Below are 20,749 nucleotides of genomic sequence, written 5' to 3' on the forward strand. Positions count from 1 at the left end.
CGGGGGCGGCGGGGACGGGAGGGCGGCCGTCCGAGGAGGGGCCGAGCGGCGCGGCGGGGCGCGGGCCGGGGGCGGCGGGGACGGGAGGGCGGCCGTCCAAGGAGGGGCCGAGCGGCGCTGGGGGGCCGTTCGATCCTCCGCTGCTCTGCGGGGCGCGATTGCCTTCGGCCCCGCGGGGTCCGGTCTGCTCGCCCTTGGAGGCGCGAGCCCCCTCGGCCCTGCGGGCCGCCCTCCCCTCGGCGCCGCGGGCCGCCGCCGCGCCGAGCCCCGAAGGGGACGCGGGGACCCGGGTGGTGTCTGTCCGAGCGCCGGGAGGGCGGAGGCCGAGAGCGCGGAGCGGCGGTGCTGCGGCCGCAACTGTGGGCGCCTCTCCCTGCCGGCGCTGTGACAGGTGGGTGTGCGGCCGGTGCTGGACGCGGCCTGGCGCTGGGTGGGCTGGTGTCTGTGTGCCTGTCTGTGTGTGTCCGTCCTTCCACATTCTGCTGCCTGCCTGTTGGTGGCCCCGCTCCCATCACGGTTTGTTCTGCCCTGTGTGGCAGCCTCACTAAGGAAGGCCTCGGAGCCTCCCGCTGTCGGTGTGAGGTGCGGTGGTGGCTGGGGAGCAGGGCTCTGGGTGCTGGCAGGTGAGAGATAAATGCTAGTTTTAAGTACTGATAAGAAAACCACTCCTACCCGGGGAGATCACCTTGATATTTTCCAGGTTCCTGCATGTAGAATAGAATTAAATTCTGCTGGGAAGTCTTTAAACTGCGTTGTGACCTGTGTAAGAACTGTGATTACCAAAGTGCTTGTCGCTGCCCTTTTGGCTTCCATGTGTCGGCCTGGAGACAGCATGTTTCTGTATGTTACTGGCTTCTAAGGAGAGCTTTGGACACCTAGAAATGTAACAGACCAAAGTGCCCAGGTAACTTTCAGGCAGGTATCTGTGCATACCACCCGACTGCTCAAGGCCCGTAGAAGCAGCGAGCTCTCAGTAATGTTTCCTGTATGCCTGTGCTCCCTGTGTCGTCGCTTCCCTAACCACTCCTCAAACTGCAGCAGGTGCTGTTTTCAGTTACAGAACTCACATGTGGTACAACAATACCAACTGTGTACAGTAGAACTGAAGCCAAAGGATTGAGGATTTTGGAGCATCAGTGTCCCATGACCAGTGCTCCCACATTACTGGCAGGGCTGTCTGAAGGATTTGGCATTGTCGGAGGCATTTTGCATCCAGGAACGCAGCACACAGGTGTTGGCATGAGCTGGTGTTTTGTGTTGAGGGCTGGAAGCTGTGCAGGGTCATTCAGCTCTGTAAGTGAAGTCTCTTTCCCCCACCGAACAGCTGGGAGGAACGCAGGAGAGAAGAAAAACACAAAATCTTGGGTTCTTGTGTGTTTCATCCCAAATGTGCTTTATGGTTCTCACAAATTAGGTTGCTGGAAGTTTGATTTCGGTTGTTAAAGTTAATATCCATGCTAAGAAACTCCCAGGTGTAACTAGTTTCCCTGTGCTGTGTGTAGTCCGTTACAGTGTAAGCAAATAATCTGAAAAGCATCTCTCCCAACAGCAGGCTTTACTTGTGCCTGTGTGTGTGGTCAGAAAGTGGCAGGATTGCACAGCACCTTGCAGCAGGGAAGCAGGGAGCCCTGTTGTGTGGTGTATGTGCTGTCTATGTGCAGAGCATGCCGGGCAGTAGGTCTGCAGGACACAGCTCTGGCTGCTGTAGTTTGAGGCACATTTTTAAGCTGCTGGTATCTCTTCCTGCCCAGCATAGCCCACACCATCATTTCCTCGAGCTAAAAAGGGCGCTGCATCATGGAGCCACAGAGGTTTCCTCGCTGATCCATTAGTGGCTTAGCTCAGCTTTGCCTGCGCTTTATGCCATTAAATGCCACTTGCAAATTTAATGCTGGGAGTGCTGAGATTTGTTCTTGTGGAATTTAATGCCTCGTGTTTGGATTTGTTAAAATGGCAGGTTGAGACAATGAACTGCTTGGGTCGGAGAGTACTGCAATGTTTGCAATTGGCGTTCGGGCAGATCAGAGGGAGCCCTGAGCAGACAGCTCAGGTTTCGAGGTTCTGTGTCCTCACCCAATTGCGTTTGTTAATCATGATGTGGTGGCAGCTGGCAAGATCCAGCGCGATGGAAGTCCTCGTGCTCAGTGTCTTTGCAGGATCACTGCTGACCCTGACTTAACCATGTGTATTTCCTTGAAAATGGCGCAGGACGCAGCACCTTTCGTCATTCCAGTTTAAATTCACCACTCCTTCCTTCCTCTGTTATTTCACGTGGTGGTCAGTACCAGGGCTGGTGGGCTTTAAACTGTGCTACGCTGTCTTCAGTTGTCTGATGTATGGTTTTATTTAATGCATGACTGCCTCTTGTTTGACTGCTACATGCTAAATGTTTTCATAGGGGACAGTGCACAGAATTTAACATTTTTTACTCTTAACCTTAGCAAAACAACCAAGGATTAAATGGAGAAACAGCTTGCATCGCCTACAGGAGGCCCCACCCCTGCACCAGGCAGAATGTTAAAGTACTACTCTTGGTTGGAAAAGAGTCACAACAGTGGTGTTTACTGGCTTCTCATAGCAGCATAAACCATGACTCCGTATATAGAACAGTGATTTTCAGAAGTTTTGCCTTGGACCGATTCCATACAATCTCTCACTTCCACACATTGACCTCCTGCCACAGAGATGGCATTTCCTGTACTCTGCTGGCGTGAGCTGTCCTGCTGCTGTAGAGTGAAAATGTACCATGCAAGCTGTGCTCAGCAGCCAAGCACCATGCCAGGCTGCCAAAGGCCTGCTTGTGTGCACGGGACAGGGTGCTGTGTGTGCTGGGAGGCTTGGGTAGTTGCATGGGGCTGACTCTGCGTCTGTATGCAGGTGGGACAGTGCTGTCCAAGCTGAGCTGCAGTTCCATGAAATCGCACAGGATGCTGAAGTTGGATGGTTGCAGCTGTAGTGCTGGGGAAAGGTAGTGTGGGGATAGCTGTGTGCCAAGGAGGAGGGAATACAAAGAAACTACAGCAGAGTGAGGATGGGGAGGAAGGGGTGGATGCAAGCATGTGGAGGCCCCTGGTGGGGCCTCTGTGAAACACCTGGGCAGAATGGTGGTCTGTGTCCTACAGTACCTGAGGGATGCCAGGGTGGATGCTTGGTCAAAATGTGGTTATACAGAGATGCAGCCACACTGGGAGAGATTTTTATTTGCCATAAGCAATATTTAGTAATAGCTTAGGGTTTCTTATCTACTTGCTTTGAAACAGCACAAAAGCTGTATTTTGCAGTGATGAGCAATTATCTGCAAATTAAAAAAAAAAATACTGGTCAGATACTGCTTTTGTTTTTATGCATGTATAATCTCCTATTTTAGTTTTCTCTCTTTTGAAATATAAATAGATGGTTTATCAAAGGAGACCTCAGAAAGAGCCCACATCATTCATCAGATGTGGATTATTTGCATTCTGATACTTTGTTCAGCGTTTGTTGGGGAACACTTGCAAGAAAACGTGCGTCTGCACTGAGAAGGCACAGATCTGTACATCCTGATGTCCACAGGCATGTGTAGTGTTGCTGGGATGGCATGCCAGTGGAGCTGGTGTTACTGGGTGGAGCTTTGGAGGGCTCTGAGGCTGAGGGTCTTGCTGTTACAACCCCAACTGCTCCATTCATCCTTGCGCACTGCGTTGCCTGGCATCGCAGTAGCTGCCAGCAGGGAACTTCCTTTGCTGTTTCTTTGAGTGCCTGCCAGTCTTTAAAACCCCTCTGTGCTTCTTCCCATTAGAGGTGAGCTAATATCACAGAGCACTCAGCATGTTAAGTGTGGACTGTTTGCAGTAACTTTGTAATCCCTTACGCTTTAACACTCTCTGTTTGTAGCTGGATGTGAACAAAAATGCAAAATAATTGTATGCGAAAGGGAATCTTGTTTCTGTGTTCAGAACAGTTTTTGGTCTTTTCATGTTCATAGCCTAAACGTGGAGTGCATCCTAAGAACTGTAGGACGTTTCTATGGTCCTCCAGGCAGTTCCACGTAACAGCTCCATGCTGACGTTCAGCCTGTAAGATGCGCTGCTGTGCTACTGAACTAATTACCTCTGCTTGCAGACTGGATAATAACCCTTCAGCCAGAAACTGTGCAAGATGTGCAGAAGGGAAAGCACTTGTCCTGTCATCACTGAGCTGGGACTGCAGGGATGCATCCATAAACTCACCTCACTCCACTCTGGATGTCAGAAATAGCATCCCACTGTGGTGCTGTGGCACCTTGACTGGTCTGTATTCTAGGGTTTGACACCACTAAAGGTCTGGTAGCTCACAGAGTGTTTTTATATTTTTAAGTGAGAATGTCACACTGACCATTAGCAGACAGAATGGATCACCCTGCACTTGTCGGGTGGCCCTGGGCCAACCACCTTCCGATTGGGATCAGTGTTCCGTAGCTGTGAATGAGTGAATGAGGTGTGCTGGATGAGGGCAGCACTGCTCCTCCAATGGCAGGCTGCAGGGAGCCCGCTGCAGAGCAGCACCCAGCTCACTGCAGAGACCTGCTGGGTGCTTGCACCCTGGGTGTGTGGTTCATTCCCACAACTTGAGCATGGATGTGCAAGAAGGAGAGGGGGGAGAGAAACACCATTATCAAACAGCAGCCACCTTTGCTGAGTCAATGTATCTGTCCTTAACTGTAGGCACAAAGACTACTGATGAGACCTCGGGTGGCAGTAGAACCTGCTGCTACTTTGGGACTTTTTGAAGCCACCCAGGCTGCTCAGCCTCTTTGCATACCTCACTGTGCTAAGCTGTTGCTCAGCTGTTGGGCTGTTAGCAAGCATCCTGCAGGGCTGTGAACTGCCTTGCCTGTGGATGTGGTTGTCTGGTTTCCAGGGAATGTGGGAGGATGCTCAAAGCCTTCTTCCTTTAGCAGCCAAAAGACAACAGCATGTGGAGCTGTGGGCGAGGACCTTGCTAGCATGCAGGCACAGCTTTTCCCCTGGGGCAGGGGAAGAGAGCTGGTGTGGCTGCTGGCTGGAAAAAGAGAGTCCTCTCCCTGCGAAGTAGATGGTCCAGTGGAATTTGCAGTTCCTTGGCAGGTCAAAGGGCTTGTAGATGAAGGGGTGGAACAGATTCCTGCTGCTGACCCTGAGGTGGGGTTGCTTTAGAGGCCTCTATCTGGGGATGGTGCTGCTGAAAAGCAGGCTGTTGCTAGATGCAAGGCCATCTGAGTTGTAAGGTCTGTGGTAAAGCGGGATTCTGTGGGAAGGTTGTTGTACTGGTGGTATTTCTGAGGAGGTGGTTTCTGCTGGTGCATATATTTGTTTCTTATGTTGGGGTGACCAACTCCCAAAATACTTCCTTCACTGCAGGTATCGGTGATAGGACTGGAGGCAGTCACTGGACTGCTATACAGAAATGGGCAGAAACGGACATTTTCAAACATGTTTGTTTAATGTGGTTTTGCTACTTTGTGGCACCAGCGCTCTTTTTGGAATTAAGTTGGAGTTACTCCTTGGGAGCAAGGCATTATGGGGGGAATTCAGGGTCTGTGGTGTGTGTGGGATGTGCTTTCTGCTGGCGGTCCTTGTCCTAAACATGAGGTTTCCCTGTGGCCCCAGCAGCTTTTGGTCTCTTTACCGAGTTTCTGGATTGCTTTAAGGGATACAATGCTTTGTTCTGGTCAAATTTGCAAATACATTCTGAAGCTCATTTTCCTTTCTCCTGCCAATTTAGTGCTTTTGCAGCTTTCCTCAGTCAATTGGGAAAATCATTCCTAAATCATTAGAACTTGGCATTTACTGACTTAATGGAAAACTCGAGTAACAGTTGCATAACAGGAGATGGCCTCTGAGTAATGGCAGTGGTGTAAATGCCAAAGTGATGTTTTCATTGTTGACGAACCTGTTTGGAAAGCGCAGTGGATCCCTCAGGTCTGTGCAGCAGCAGCGGAGCCCCGCAGCCATGTGTGTTACGGGAGGAACCGCGGCAGGGAGGTCCCTCTTCCTCCTTCTCCACACCTCACCTCCCTCAGGGAACTTCTGTCACAAACCACAGCTTGGCAGCTGGGTATGACATCAAAGTTCTCCATAGCAGCTGGCTGTCAGAAAGAAGAAGGAGCGCAGGCCTTGTCAAAATACGAGAAGCATTGCAACACTCTCTAGAGTGCAAAAGCATTGAGGTTGCATAGGAAACCCAGAGTGAGGCTGGGCACTAGCAGGCTTGTTAAAGTATCTTGTGCCCTAGCACAAGCCCTCCTCTCCAGCAGCTTCTGTACTCCAGAGATCAAGTACGATTTACAGTGTTACCAGCACCTTTGCCAACTTCTGTATTCTCTTACCACAGATTTCCTTGCAGAGCACCGCTCAGAAGTCGCCTGCTCCAGCTGCCAACCCCAGCTTGTTTAATCCTCCTGTTTCCATATTAAGCATGAGGCAGCAGAGCGGTGTGTGATCTAGTTGGTGAGGCTTGTGACAGGTCCTTTGTGAGCACCTTGTGACAGCAGGAAGCCATGTGGGAAGGTGACATCAGAGTGAGAGTGTAAATCTTGTGGCTGCAACTCTGGAATTGCTGAATGCAAGCAGAAGATGAAGCTAATGTGACTATGTGTGACATGGAAAGATCTTGTTCTTGGATTTTTCAGTCCTTTTGGCAGCTGCTGTGCCCGTGCCATCCTTTCTTTACCTTCTGCTTCAGATCCGGAAAGTAAGATCAGTTGTGCAAAGGAATGGGTAACATGATAGCATGCCCTCAGTTCTCCTTCCCCTCACACCAAGGTTTGCAAGGTGGGGAGAGGTTTCTGGTCGGCAAAATCTGGCAGCAGAAAAAGGTGGAGCTGCTCACAAACTCAGCTGTGCTTCTCTGTGCTTGTAATTAATTCAGCCTCCAAGTTAAAAAATAAAAATAAAAATGTGTATATATATAGGGTTTGAAGAAGAAAAAAGTGCTGTACGGTTTCTCTGTGGAGAGTGTAACCTTTGTAAATCTTTGCAACTGAAAGGAATGCATTTTTCTCTTCCTCCATCTGCAGTGATGTGAAAAGCTGATGAGCTGGTATACCACTGATTTAAATCAGGGCCTGATAGGTGCCTGGCACTGGTTGTTTGGTCTGTGGTGATGGGTGACTTCACTGGAGGAAACCGGTAGGTATGTGTTGTGGGCCATTGTCATTGCACCATTGCACGGGTTTTGTAGCCTGAGCAGAAGAATATGAAGGGACAGGGAGCCTGAAGGTCGCTTCTGAGCTGCATCCTCTGTCTGCTTTAAGATTGACATGCAAATTCAGCAGTACCAGGCAGCTTTGCATATTGTTCTTTGCACTGACTCCAAAGCCTGAGGCCTGTATGGATTTTACCTTGTCCCACTTTCAAAATGTGCTGCAGCCCTGGTGCTGTTCACGTGCCTGTCTCGGTTTGGTTCGAAGTGAGGCTTTTCTCCCAGGGTGCTGTAAGGCGAGTCTCTAGAGATGAAAAAAAATCAGTCTCTATTTTTTCTGAGGTAGCAAGGCTGTGGTGAAATCTGGAGGTCCTGTTGGTAGAGGAAGCCTGCTTTCCTGACCACAGCCATTGGAGGTGGGGTCAGCCCTTCCTTTCTATTTTTGGTTTTACCATCACTGTGCAAAATCTTGTATGATTTACTGCTTTTGGTTTTGTGCCTCAGGAAATACTGCAGATGGCTTTGCATGTTGCTTTTAAGCTGATTTGGTACTTAGTGTGCCTTGTGCTAACCAATTTTGTCCCTGCTGTAAGAAAAATGGACAGCCAGGTTTGGTTTTACTGTCATGTAGCGGTTTTGATTTACTCTTGATGTTGTGTTGTTAAATGCTGAGTGGTACCACACTCTTTGGTATTCTAAAGACTGAAATTATTCTGAGCTTTGGCCCAAGCTGAGTTTTCACACAAAATCGGGGTTAATTCTGCTTGTTAGTGCCAATTAGTCTCAACAGGAGCCTTTGTGGAGGGGACTCACGGAGCTGACCAAAGTTGATTCCAACCTACTTTCTTTGTTGCTTTCATTTTTATGCATGCTAAATTGTCTTCTTGTGTTACTTCTTGCAGTTTCTGCATGCCTGAGGTCTCTGACCACAGAGTGAACTCGAGCTTGTGGGTGAGACCCAAACCGTGAGGATCTGTGCCTTGGTTAGTAGCTTGCAACAAAGGAAATGGCTCACCAAAGTGCACAGCTTTCTGCACATAATGTTTTTGACAGTGTCAAAACTTGCTGTTTTATTGTTGTCATGCTCCACAGAATCTGCTAGTGTTTTGTAACATAAACATACTGAAGTTTATGGTGTTGTCTTGTTGCAAACCTACATCTAGTGAACTTAGCAGAAAAGCATTTCTAGAACTTCCAAATCACTTTCTTAAAAGACGGACGTCTTATTTTTACGTATAGTTGGTTCTACATTTGCAGCGCAGTTTGAGATAAGCCCCTTGGTGAATGAAGCCACCAATTGAAGCAATGGGCTTGTGCAAGTCAGCCTGTGCTTGGGTATTTCCTGGCAGAGGCCAACAGTGAAACCGCAGCCCAAGGAAACGTGCAACTGGAGCTGTGGGACAGAGAGCCTGTGGAGCTCAGTAAGGACTGGGTACTGAAAAGTGCCTTAATCACAGAATGGCCAGGGTTGGAAGAGACCTCAAGGATCATGAAGCTCCAACCATGCAGGGCCACCAACATCGTCATTTAATACCAGACCAAGCTGCCCAGGGCCCCAGCCAATCTGGCCTTGAACACCTCCAGGGATGGACGGGGCATCCACAACCTCTCTGGGCAGCTGTTCCAGCACCTCACCACTCTCTCTGTAAAGAACTTCCCCCTGACATCCAACCTAAATTTTCCCTCCCTCAGCTTCAAACCATTTCCCCTTGTCCTGCTGTTATCTACCCTTTCAAAGAGTTGATTCCCCTCCTGTTTGTAGGTTCCCTTTAGGTACTGAAAGGCTGCAATAAGGTCACCCTACGGCCTTCTTTTCTCCAGGCTGAACAAGCTGCTGCTGAGACAGTGTGGTGGGGCTACCGCCGTTGTCAAGATCAGGAACCAAGTATGTGGAGAGCATACCATCTTTAAGTGAAAAGGGCTTTCAGCTGGAAAACGAGGTACTTTCTTGCAGCGTTTGAGCTGTAACATTTTGAATAGTCCTGTCTTCCAGTTCTGTAACTGAGGGTGATTGAGCTGCGTTGAACTGAGTGTTCTGTTTGAAAGTCCTGCCCTGTTGACTGTCACGATTTTGTCTCTGATGACTGATGTGCTTAATTCCTCATCTTAAGTAACCACTGAAATAACTAGCTAGGGACAGATGTCTATTTTTAAGATAGTATGAACACTGTGAAACTTCAGTGCTAACAGATGATCTGTTGGTAGCTAGATTTCACTTTTTCAGTTAAACTGGGGTCAGGCTGTAGGGAAGCTCCTTATGTTTTACGCTATTCTGATTTTGCAGGGCCACTTAGTGGGGAAGATCCCATAAGATTTGTTTTACTCTCAGCGGCAGAAGGGTTTTCCTACCTTGATCTGCTCCTAACAAAGGGAGCAAGAATGCAGTAGCACCTTTCGAATGTTATGTGCTTCTTTCTTCTTGCTATAACAATTTATAAAGGAATTATTATTATTATTCTCCATTATTATTGCTTCAACTTTTGGTTTACTGTAATTTTATTTTTGCAAAATATATTTTACAGCTAGGAAGACTCAAGGAAGAAACTTTCTGGCAGTATCTGTAGGAGATGCATCTCTTTACTGTGCAAATGCTGAAATCTAAATCTTGCTTTCATATCTCTTGGAGCTAAAATATTTTTGGATAAACAAAGCATTTCACATACTGTATGAAGCACTTGCAGGCTGCCCCCTCCTGGAATGCAGCCACCGGGAATGCTGCAGGCGAACAAGGAGCCCTGGCATAGCTGAGGGCTGGAAGTGGGCTGCTTGGGGCAGTGTGTCAGATGCAGATGTTCATTTTGATCAGAGTACTACAATCCAAACCATTTTCTAAAGTGGAAAACTTCTGTATCCTGCAACCAGCTTTATTTTTGTATGAAATGGCTGACAGCAATTTTTTCTCCCCCAAATTGTCACCAAATATTGCTGCACAGCATCTGCGCGCAGCTAAGACACGTGATGTATTCCTGCAGCGTGCTTGAGGAATGCCATCTTGACAGCCTGATCAGGTTCTGCTCTAGAAAAACAGACCAGGAGTGATGGCAGCAGTGTGGTTAGGAAGAGGCCTGGTGAGTACGGTTTAGCACTGGGTATTTGGAGACATGGGTGTGCACTCATCAGGATCAGTCGTGCTGCTGCTTGTGATGCTTGAGGATCTTATTGCTGCATCTTAGGAATGGTGGAGGAACCTGTTTCAATATAAGTTTTCTTGTGGAGGAAACTCACATTTCTGGTATTTGCTGTTTTGTGGGAAGAAGGGTGTTCTCAGACCTCTCCCATGTGTTATTGCAGTGTGTTCTCAACCTGTGGATTGTAACCCGGCTTCTGTTTGTGAGAGATCTGAGGGGGAAAACCAATGCCTTGTGACAACTTAAGAATTAGGTAGTGGTGTGAACATACCTGCTTGAATCTGTGATTAGCCTGGAAACCAGGAAATTCCTTTCCACCCATCTGCTTGGGAGATGGGAAGCAGCAGTGAGCGGAATCCCAAGCTGTGCACAGTGGCATGTGGGCTCCCCATCAACACCACAACAGACGTGTTGGACCCTTTGCAAGATGATGTTGTGGACAGAGTTTTAATGGAATCAAGGGGAGCTGAGCAAATATTTGGATAAGGCAGTCCTGAAGGGTTCTGAATACAGACTCGGGAAACTCCCCTGGCTGAAAGCAGTCAAAGAGGTTCAGATGGAGCGAGAGTGCATGGCTCAGCTGCTCTTACACATTGGTTGGGCTGGCGCAGTGGAACAGTTGTGAACTTGTTTTGTTATGCAGGGATGGGGAAAACAAAAAAACTGAAGCTTGTGGTGACTGGTGACAGGGCTAATAATAGTAGAGATGAATGCCAAACTTAGTGCCTCATAGCAGCACCAAAGGGAATCTCTGCAAAAAGTACTCCCAGATATTGCATGCATTGGCTTCAGCCTGGAGGAACTGTGAGAGCAATACTTTGTGGTTTTTTTAAGCCAAAGATGGGAACAGCTCAGGAGGAAGAGCCATAGATCTACCTGGATATTGGCAGCTTCCGGTTTTCTGTTTTACAGCTTTTGATGGTGAAGCTTCCTTGGGTGGCAAGGTGAAATCAAAAAGGAGGCAGAAATGGAGTGGTTGCTCAAGCACTGTGTATGTGGCACTATTAGCTGTTCTGTATCATCACGATTGTCTTGTAAATATGCTCTGTAGAAGAGGCCCATGTACAAAGTATTGAACAATATTTTAAAAGCTAATGCATTCATCTTTAAGCCAAGAAGTCTCCTTTATGAATTTTATGTAAATGTTGCTAACATTTTTGCTGAGCACATTTTTGACTATTTGGAAGATCTTTAACTGCAGCAATAACATAGAGAAGGCTGCTTGAAAGCATTTTTGGTAGGGGGAAGTGGAGAATGCTGATGGGTTTTTTTTGTTTTGTTTATTTCCAAGAAACTTCCCAGCACATATGCTGTCCTGTTAAGTAGCCCTGGCCTCTCTGCTCGAGAAAACTATTGGCATCCAGTAGTCCTTCTGGAATTGAATGCACTGAGTGCAGTGCACCCTCTGTCCTCACCGGGTAGCTGACAAAGCAGGCATTCAGTCGCCACTGCAGGATCATGTTCCCAAAAGTGAATCTGACTAGCATTCTAACCCTGCTAGAGCTGAAAACCAGCACAACTGGTCTGGTTTTGTGCTGCACTTGTTTCTTTTAACCTCTCCAGGATGCAGTCTGTAACTGAGCTTATCACAAAACCAACCCCGAGTACTGAATGGTAAGTGGTGTCACAAAGTCCAGTAGAAACATTGAGGCCTTCTGTTGGAAGGGAAAGTGATGCCTTGCTGTTTTGTGTCAATTCTTCATTGTAAGGATGCAAAGATGAGACGTGTTCAATGGTCTGTTGTTTTCAAACACGTGGAAATGGAAAGAGCGAAGTTTAAAGTGACAGTTTGTTTTTGAGTCAGCTTTATCTCACAGCCAAAAGCATTTCTGTCATGAGCTTAATAGAAATTCTGATGCACAACATTGCTTTTCAGTGGAGATGAACCATTTCTGTCTCCAGAACAGACAGACAGACATTTCTGTCTCCTCTTAGCCCCATGTGGCCCATGCGTGGCACAGAGTACTCAGCTCGCGATCAGTCTTCCTTCAGTTGCTAGCAGCCAAAGCACGTACAGACCGATGGAAAATGATCCAGATGAGCAGTCAATCACAGGTTTGGTGGGTAGAAATAAGCAGTGTTGTTCAAAGCGGTTATCACTACTGACGGAAAATGGGGAAACTCCAATCTTGTTACTGCATGTTCCAAGAGCAGCAGCTTCCTTGTTGCTAAAAGCTTTGCCTTGTGAACACGCTGCATGTTACACAGAAGGTCAGGGAATGAAGCAAAGGCCTGTAATTTCCTGGTTGTTTCTGGGGAAGAGGCATGTTATCTTTTTACGTGGATTTCCTGATTGCAAGTTGAGGGAACCCTTGGTGGGTTTGCCAGTATTCAAGGTGTGTACATTTTGGAAGCTTGTTTAGCAGCAGACAGTGCATCATTCAGAAAGCTGTTATCATAGAATCATAGAATTGTTTGGGTTGGAAGGGACCTTTAAGATCACCTAGTTCTGACCCCCTGCTATAGACAGGGACACCTCCCCCTAGAACAGGTTGCTCACAGCCCCATCCAGCCTGGCCTTGGGTGGTTCCCGGGATGGGGAATCCACAACTTCTTTGGGCAACCTGTTCCAGTGTCTCACCACCCTCACATAAAGGATTTCTTACTAATATCTAGTCTATATCTACCCTCTTCCTGTTTAAAACCATTTTCCCTCATCCTCTCACTACCTGCCCTTATAGAAAGTCCCTCCCCAGCTTTCCTGCAGGCCCCTTTCAGATGCTGGAAGGCCGCTATAAGGTCCCTGTGGAGCCTTCTCCAGGCTGAAGAGCCCCAGCTCTCTCAGCCTGTCAGCAGGGTCTCACCCTGTTACAACAGGATATCTTGAGATGAGCATCAAAGCTGAGACTTTTCCAAATACTGATTTGGAAAATATGGTCTGTCTAAATAATGAGACCTCGTGTTTCTGTAACATGCGGTAATTATCTAGGCAGGTCCACTCTGAATAAAACACTGAATATGCTGAAAACTACCAGGCTGAATTAGTTCATATGTTCCCTCTCTTTTTTTTTTTTTTAATGTTTTCCAATGTAGTAATAACTTGTTTTATTGTAATTGACTGCTGTTAGTTTCACTGAGAGAGGAATGGTGATGCTGGAAACAGTGGAAGGGACCAACCATTTCATGTGAGTGGGATTGTTGTTTCTTGTACGCTTGTGATTTAGTCTTCTACGTTGTGACCTAAAAGGAAATCCAGGCAGTGGTCAAAGGGTGTTTGGGGTCTGATTAGTTCTCAGTGGATGCTGTCTTTTCTGCCTATGACTTCTGTGTCTGCTGTAGTTCAGTAAGGGACTTAAACATTTTGGCCTCTTAACTGGTGTTGACACTTCTAAAAGCCATGCTTTGTTAATCAACATAATCAAGATGTGGTGTGTTATTTTTGTTGGCATTATGCAGACTGGAGTACTAGGTGTGCAGATGTCTGAGCTGTGAGAATGAGCCCAGTTGTGTCCTTTCACAGAAGTGCAGAAACCATTTAATAGTGGTGGAAGTGCTTGCTGCAAGCATCATCTTCTATTCTGTGAGATCTCTTCAGGGGCTCAGGTGCTGAGGTAATCCTGTGAATAAATCTTGCTGCTTCACAAGACTTTGTTGCCATTGGTCATAACCCTAACACCTTTCTTTGGGTTTTGGGAAATTAGGGCTGGTTTTAGCAGCATGTCAACTGCTGTGCTAATTTCTTCCCATGCAAAAAAGCTGAAGGGAATGTAACACTTTGTTGAGCAGTGATTAAAAACCCAGTGTGTAGCTGTGAGCAGTTGCCTCTAAAGCTTCCTAAAATGGAAACAGGAGCCAAAATACTTTGCCTTTTGTAAACAAAGTCAGAAGAGTAAATTGAATGTAAGCTTAAAATATAGCAGCAAGATGCCTTTCCCAAGGAGCAGTTGACAGCTGGTTAATCCAACCTCTGCAGACGTTCCTGATCTTGCTATTTGTGCTGGAGAAGGGTGTAGGAACAGCCCACTCGCACCACATTTGTAGTGCTGCTGCTTGCGTGTACTTGTTGGGTAGGAAGAGGAGAATCCCCGTCTCCACATCTTCATGTCTGTGCTTTGCAGACAGAGCTGACATACAGGACAAGGAGGAATTCTGTGGCTTTGATAGTGGCTCATAGTTACAGCTCTCTGAAATTGTTTCAGCTGTTGGTTCGCTTACAGTTCTGCATGAATGATCATTGTGGCAGCGTTCACCTGTAAAACAATTGAATGTTAATGGAAGGGATTGCATGCTCTTTCTGGAAGTCCTGCAGCATCTGCAAGCAGCTATCTATTTAAATGCAATAGTTAGAAGTGCAGGTTCAGCCCTGAGCCTGCCTAAAGCCGGAGGTGGATGTGCATGCATGTACCTGCTGCTGCAGTGCATTGGGTCAGACCATGTGAAATGGTGCATATAAAGTAAATGAGCTACACAGAGTTTGAGTAGCATGAAAACAACAGTATCTCTTCTTCATCTTCAAAAATCAGGAGCTCCAAAACCATCAAAATGCCCCCTAGCTGATGCTTCTGGGTTGCTGCAGATATTAAAACCAAGTGGTACCATGGAGCTGAATGCTGTCATCCCATGCTGAAGTGGAGGTGGGCTTCTCATGCCATCACAGCTTGCTATTGCTTAGCAACTCCAGAAGTGAGCTATTTCCACAGAGGGGCTGGAGCATGCTTGTGGGGAGCCAGGTGCAAGGTTTGGCACCTGTGGTTCCATGGCACAGAAGCTGTTTCTGCTCTGGGAGGAGCAGGAGGTGGAGGAGCTTGGTGTGCCAGCCTGGTGAGTTAGGTAAGGGAGGCCTTAATTTCTGAAAGCACACACTGTGTGTAATACATCGAATCATAGAATCACCAAGGCTAGGAAAGACCTTCGAGATCAAGGATCAGTTTGCACAAAAAGAACTGCGTGGCTGTGTGTGTGCCACAAGCAGGCAGAATGAGCTTTATCAAAGCTTGCCACAGCTGAGAGCAATGACAGCACCACTGTGACTTCAGAGGTGAATGGAGTTCAGCGTTGCTGTGAATCACTCCTGCTTTCCTGTATGTAGCTGGCTCTCAAATAATTGGGTTTATGCTCCGTTGTAAGGATCTTACATATATATTCTGGAGGAGCAGGCAGACTGTGCTGGGAGCCTTGTGCCTGGATGCAGACAGTGTTACAGCAACTGGTGAGGGGTTTCCAAGCTTTGTAAGCTTGGCAGGTGAGCATGCAGTCGGGGAATACGGTGTGCTTGGGAGGGTCCCTGCTGCCGGGAGTTAAGGCTCAGTCCTTACTGGACATGTGTGGGTGGCGCTCGGGTTTGGGGCCGTCTGCTGGGTCAGCAGGTACCTGATGGCATGCTGCCACTGTCTCCAAAGTGCTTCCATGAAACAGTCTTGAAAATGAGCCAGGAACATCATGTAAAACCTAAATACAGATTTCCAAGCAATCCTAGAACAAACTGGGCGGGAATCACTGATTGCTTTCTGCTGGGGGTGGCTTGCGTTCAGTTCTGCTTCAGCAGGAGGGATGGAATTTTTCTCCACTAGTGTTTGGATGGAAGTGTCTGAGCAGCAGCTCTCTAACAAGTGTGAGGGGAGCAGGGCCATCTGTTTCTCTTATCTGCACACAGTGCTGAGCCGGCCCTGCCTTCCTGCTTCTTGACAAGTGGCAGAACTCCAGTCTCCCCATTCTGGTCTCCCTCAGAAAGCGCAGGGCTGAATGACGAGCACATTCCTTCCTATCTGCTGCTGTCAGCCCTACCATTGGCCTGTGCACAAGCTTGATGAGAGCTGAGCGACTAAGGGACTGAGAAAAAGCCTGTTGCCATTGTGCCACCCTTGGAGGATGCTGGTCGAGCAGATTTTGGTTTTACATTTTGTCTTTGTTGTTTTTTGCGCTTTGTTTCACTTTCTTTCCTGTAAGTGAACTTGGTTAGCTTGAAGACCACCACAGAAAGCTTTCAGTCCTCCTGCACTTCCTTTGTGCCAGCTCAGCAGTTACCTCATTTGTCATACCTGGTTCTCAGCCTAGGTGACTTTACCAGCTCCCCTCAGAGAGTATTTGGGGATATATTTCCTTCCAGTCTTTTCTCCCTTCGCGCAGTGCCGTGCCCCACAGGATGGGGCGCAGGAAGTGCTCCAGACCCCTCTAGATGCGACAGATGCTGCTGTGGAGCTTGTATGGCATGAGAGTCTTCTGTTTCCATGTCCGTGGGGAAATACTCTTTAAAATAGCTGCCTATGTCATGGCAGTGCTTTACCATATATCCCATCTACGGGGTAGACCTTGAGAGAATCTTCATGTTACAATCCCCCTAATATTTTTAATAGAAGGCTGGCCAGTAGCCCTGCTGTCTTAATCTGCAGTGACTTGTTTTTTACAGTGACCCTCTGAGGACGTGAGCAGCAGCCAGCTGCAGGTGTTCTGGGCTGTCATGGTCACAGTGAGCTTCTAACCCAATGAGCCGAGCGCTCTGTGCAGGAAAGCAATTCCAAGTAAGCAAGTAAATTTTGCGTTTTGAAGGGTTAGTGTTTTGGAGCAGTATACTTTTCAATATGTTGTTTACTGTAAACTGATACTAAATGTGACCTGGATTTGGATGCATTCTCGTTTTGGACTTAAATGGATGAGTATCCATTTTGCTTTGGATTAATCGTTTTTTGCATGTGTACCAGTGGCAGCCTTCGGTGCTGGCAGCAGCCTGTGGTCATCACTGAGGTGGCTGTAACAACTGACTTCATGTCTTGCAGCTGCATGGCTGTTTCTTTTGGCACTCGTACTAGCTGGGTTTTCTGAGTGAGCCTTCCATTCAGAATCATTGCTTGCTAGCAAATGTAGAATGATTCAGTCCATTTTCTGTTAGCTTAGATATTGCTTGTGCCAGCCTGGCAATTTCCATTCAAGAAAACAGTCCAACTCCAATACTGAATTGTAAAATCTTAGAAGTCAACTGAAAGATGGGTTTGGTCAGTCCCTTATCTTTCCATTTGAGGTCAACTAAGAACAAAACTTCAGAGGATGTAACTTATATGGATGTGGTATAAATACCACAAAAAGACTGCTTATAAGGCAATCTTTGCCCCTGTGGTTGTTGAAATCAGAGTGATCTATAGAGTGGGTGACACAGACAAGTGGAATGCCCGATTTCTGTTCCCGTTTCTGACTTCAACATAAATAAATTGACCTGCACTGAGAAAAATAAACTGGACATCTTCCTTTTCTTGTTGCTTGTTGTTATGGCTTTTTTTGTTTTTGTTTTTTTCCCCCTTTCAGTAATGCTTTGAAGCTGCCCAAGGATTTGTTGAGGGGCATCTTTTAAGGTTCTTTTATTGTTGGGTTGGGTTTGATCTGTGCTGAAAGGCTCCATGACTAATGTAAGAACTGGAAAATGAAAGCAAGAGCTATTGAACTGTAGAGATGTTTGAGAAAGAATGTGGTTTTTAAAGCAGTTATTTGTTGATGTGTAACATGAGCAACTAGCACATTGAATAAAACAAGGCATTGGTGCCCGCAGCCTTTGGCTAGGAAAGTGCCTTTTCTCTAGAAGTGCTTGAAAATGGGTGAGACTAAACTGGCTGGTCCTGAGCAGCTGCTGTGAAGGACAGAGCAAAAGAGCAGCTCTCTGTTGTGGTTCTTCCTAATCCAGTTGTAATTCTCCCTACGAGTGCCCCGAGCAAACCTGGTTTTAGGTAGACTGGGTTTAGTCCCTCTCCTACTGCAATCACAGGACAGCATGCCTGTAAATCTCAAGTGCTGTAGAATAAATATTGGGTAGTGTTTCTACAGATACCATCAACAATACAGCCAGTAAACAGAAATAATGAGAAAAATGTGACCTAAAATCAAAGCTGCTAAAAAGAAGGAGTTGTGTGTGTGTGTTGCATGTAAGGTTAATTGTTCTGGGCAGGAGTTAATTCTGTCGTTGCTGCTTTCTGAAAGCTGGCATCTGTGTGGTAGCTGTTCTAAACGTGAAACCCGAGGTTGTTTCCATCAGTCCTGAAAAATTCCTACCTTTGCTTCACCAGCTGTACAAACACTGAGAGCTGAAGGCACTTGTGCCAGACAGCAGAAGTTCCTGTCGCTGTATTGATTCAACCTTTCTTTTCTCAGTGCTCAGTACACAGACCCGATGAATAACTGAGTAATCTATTACTTAAGTTGATTGCAGCTTAATAGGGGTTGAACATATGTAGGTGTAGTGCAAGCTGCTTTATTCCCACCATCTGAGAAAAATTCAAACTGAGCACTGTTGGAGATGCAGCATGCCTTTTTAATTCATGTTGAGAAGTTCCTTACAGACACCTGCATACATTCGAGGTCAGATTTGTGTGCTTGTCTCACTGTATAGCAGTGTACTTTCCAGTGCTGCAGGGTAGCAAAATACATAGGTGGCTCCTTGCTGAAATCCAGGGGTCTAACATCATGGAAATGAAGGTACTGCTGGCTCTCAATGGTTTTTCTTTTGTGGATTGGTCGCAAAAACATCCCTTTCCTCAACTGTTAGCTTTGCACAACTTGAGCCTTAAACTAATCCAGGGAACCTCTTGTAGGAGCAGAACTTGTCCTTCAGCTTGATGCTGAACTTGCTTGCTGAATTTCTTTTAAATTGAAACTTGCTCTCCATGCAAGCAAATGATTGCTGGATGTGAGTGTAACAGTGACTAATGTGAGTAGATATTACTATGTGCAAAGCAGTATTTTAGGGCTGGAACTTGATTTGTCTTAACGAATTTTGTTAAGTTAATTTTGCTGGTACCTACTGCGCTAACTCCACGGAACAGAGCCTCAAGGTGTTTGTGTCACCATGTGCGATGGTGGGGGGAGCACCGTCTAGCTGATCTCTAAGTTTTTATTTGTCTTTCTGTAAAGATTTCTGCTGAAGTTGCCTGTTTAAAAACAGAAAAATGTGTATGCATCTAGCTGGGACTTGAAATGGTTGAAATTAAATTCCAGCACGGGCTACTTGGTAGTTAACAGCCATGGAGGTTTTCAGCTCAGATCGACGTTTAAAAAAACCCAGTGACATGTCAGATGCATGGGAAATGATCTCTATGAAAACCGCCGTCGGTAGTTTCTGGGTGTTGGCCTGCACACTTGAGAGTGCCTTGGGGATAGTGATTAGTCATGTAACTGCCTGCAGATAGGTTTTCTGGTGCAAATGGGGCTTTGTGGTGCTGATGTTTAGGCGATTACTTTGCTGCCAGGAATGCCTGAGCTTGGAGCTGCTGCGTAATTCTGTCCTTGCTGACTCCCTGCAGTGGCACCGGACCAACCTCCAGGAAGATTCTTCTCAGCTCTGCTTTGCTCCCCTGCAGCCCTGCCCCTGCTTTTCCCAGTTGCACGCAAGCTGTGTGCATCTGAATTCCTGTACAAGTGGAAGCAGCGAGTCGGCGCAGCAGGATTTGCAGGTGGCTCTGGTTCTAAGGGGTACACAGTACCTGGAATTATTAGGATCTGATCTGTGCAACGGCTGCCTCTGCTATATTGTGCACCCAGGGGGTAAGTTCCAGAGAGGAGTGATGGTTCATTATCATGGCAGTGTTGGAAATAATCCAAGTAATTTTTGTCAGGACGGTATCTCTGATAAAAGCAAAATTTATTCGCGATTGCAATGGCGGGCGTCCCACAAGTAGGAGCGCGCCTATGGACACAACGTGACAGCCTTTATACCCTGTTTTCTCCCCCTTGCATTTCCCCCTCCCCTGATTCCCCAATGGCTGGGTACTCCAGGTTCACAATCTTATCAGAAGGTTTACATTTGCTATTTACTTGTTAATTTATTTGTTATGTGGTGCCAGTCAGTAGTCATCCTGTTGTTTCCAAGATGTCTCGGTGCTCTCCTTGTCCTATTGATATGGTGATTTTCTTTAAGGTCTTCGTTAAACAAAGAGCTCTGGGGGATGATGTCAGGCCTTCCCAATGTCTCTTCAGGCGCTTCCTCGGGCATGCCATGGCTTGTTCTCTGGTTTGCTCTCGTGCAGGATATTCTTGCAGTGTGTATGACAAAATATACATATATACACATATATATACAGAGTGTGTTCCTGGGAACTATGATAGCGGAGATCATAAAATAAAAATAATATTATACAATTCTAATGCAGAAACAACACTTGATTCCCACAGCAGTAATTGGAAAACAAAGGTTTAACTTGAGTTTGAAACAGGCATTTTGTGCATCCTTTGCTCAGATGGATCTCATTTGACCCCGGTAGCTTCCCTGGCCTCTGCTGCTTATTAAATAGAATAGCTGACTCCTGGCAAAGGAGCACCACAAGCAGGGTGCTGTCAGTTTCATCCTTGTTTCCTCATTCAAATCCTTAAAACGTGAGGCTTGGGAGAGGCGAAGGGTGCGACAGCAGGAAGTGACTGCAGTTTATGGAAATAAGCCACACCTGCCTGTAGTTAGTCTCTAATTTGTAGGGTGCATCTTCTTGCTCTGCACTGTATTTTGCTGTGTTAGCATAGAACTGGCCCTCTGTGCTGGCTCTGAGTTGCTCTGGGGCTGGTTCACAGCT

At 46.9% G+C, this 20,749-nt stretch overlaps 1 protein-coding gene across 4 annotated transcripts in view; it reads left to right on the plus strand.

The window, feature by feature from the left end:
* Positions 1 to 20,749, plus strand: part of SGMS1 (sphingomyelin synthase 1) — a 76,895-nt gene that overhangs the window by 1,307 nt on the left and 54,839 nt on the right. The window contains exons 1-2 of one of the 4 annotated variants that reach the window (XM_042862938.1): positions 8,074 to 8,123; positions 8,962 to 9,080. The exons of 1 other annotated variant lie outside the window; for it this stretch is intronic. The gene's annotated coding sequence lies outside the window, so the exon portion shown is untranslated. Of the gene's footprint in view, positions 1 to 369; positions 392 to 8,073; positions 8,124 to 8,961; positions 9,081 to 20,749 lie in introns of those variants that run through there. 2 more of the 4 variants (XM_042862939.1, XM_042862943.1) reach the window with 2 other exon arrangements.

The sequence above is a fragment of the Lagopus leucura genome, unplaced genomic scaffold (genome assembly GCF_019238085.1).
Source record: "Lagopus leucura isolate 7727_CA_CO unplaced genomic scaffold, USGS_WTPT01 Super-Scaffold_739, whole genome shotgun sequence".
Taxonomy (NCBI): Eukaryota; Metazoa; Chordata; class Aves; order Galliformes; family Phasianidae; genus Lagopus; species Lagopus leucura.